Source organism: Condylura cristata, unplaced genomic scaffold, assembly GCF_000260355.1.
Source record: "Condylura cristata isolate star-nosed mole 26May11 unplaced genomic scaffold, ConCri1.0 scaffold00025, whole genome shotgun sequence".
Taxonomy (NCBI): Eukaryota; Metazoa; Chordata; class Mammalia; order Eulipotyphla; family Talpidae; genus Condylura; species Condylura cristata.
The window spans coordinates 30,348,916-30,350,330 of record NW_004567126.1 but is presented as its reverse complement, the minus strand read 5'-3'; positions in this window follow the sequence as shown (position 1 = coordinate 30,350,330).

The following is a 1,415-nucleotide window of genomic DNA, read 5'->3' as shown; positions in this document are numbered from 1 at the left end:
CCCCTTCCTCAGGTGGGCCCCCCCTGGGGCAGGCCCCCTCCTCAGGCGCCCCCACTGGTGCAGGCCCCCTCCTCGGGTGCCCCCACTGGGCCAGGCCCCCTCCTCAGGCGGACCCCCTCCTAGGCAGGCCCTCCAGGCCCATGCTGGCTGCTCCCTGCTCTGACCTGGGGGGCTCGGGTGAGGGTGCTGGCAAAAATTCAGATGGCCAGAAGCACCCTGTTGTGGGGTGAATGATGTCCCCCAAATCTCATGTCCACCTTGTAATCACAGAATGAAAATGGGGCTTTATTTGGAAATAGGGTCTCTGCAGGTGTAGTTGGCTAAGATGAGCGACCTCAACACTGAGTAGGGTGGGCCCTGACTCCAATTCCTATGAGGGAATCTGCACAGAGCCTGGGACACCTGGCCCCGCGGGGAGCCGGAGGTGGGGAGGGCACCGTCCTGTCACACCCTGACTTCAGACTCCCTCTGGAATGTTCGCCGTTCCCGTCCCCCAGCCTACATGAGCGCAAGGACACCATTCCTCAGCAGGCCAGACTGCCCCGACTTCCTCTGACCAACTGGCCCCCAGCCCAGCCCCAGGGCAGCGGAGGCCTCTTAGCCCAGTCCCTCAGAGCACCTCCCCAGGCAGCCCGCGGACCTGGCGGAGGCCTGGTGGGACAGCAGGGCCACCCCGCGAGGGCGACGGAGCGTCCGTGGAGGCCAGTCACCGGGCCTGGAGGGGGTGCCTGCCTGCATCCCCGCTCACCCGCCCACACGCGGGGCCCAGGAGTGTAAGGAGACAGAATGGCTCCAGTACAGAGGGGCCCTGAGAGAGCGGCCGCACTGTAGCCTGTCTCTGGCAGACGCAGACAGCCGGGCAGCCTTGGCTGAGGGGTCAGACAGTGCCCAAGGCACGGGGCAGGGAGGCCAGGGGAGGGTGGGCGAGGTGGCCGCAGGGGAGTCTGGGGGCAGCATCACCCTGAGCCAGGAATCTCCCCCGGCAAGGGGCCCTTTCTCCCCATCCCAGGTACCCTTCTGTCCTCACTGGTCCCCCTAAACCCTTCCCCATCAAGCTGTCAAGAGGGGACCCCCTCTCTCTCAGCACATCTCAAAGGCTTTCAATTTACCCCCCCCCCGGGTCCTCCCCCTCGGCATACCCAAGCCCGCTCCTGCATCGGGGCCGCCCTGACTTCGCTAGGCCGGGCTGGCGCTCACTTCTCAAGAGCTCCTCTCCTCACCTGGCCAGGTGGGTGCCTGTCCGGTTGGATGGCAACGGCTGGAGGGAAGATTCCACCTCACCGGAAATGCCTGCCTCCAGCAGACCCTTGTGGAGACTTGCAGAAGGCCCAGAAGAGGCAGGGGTTCCCGGAAGCTGGCCCAGGAGGCCCAGCCACAGAAGGCCGCGCCGCTGGCGCGCAGGCTGGGGGGGGGGG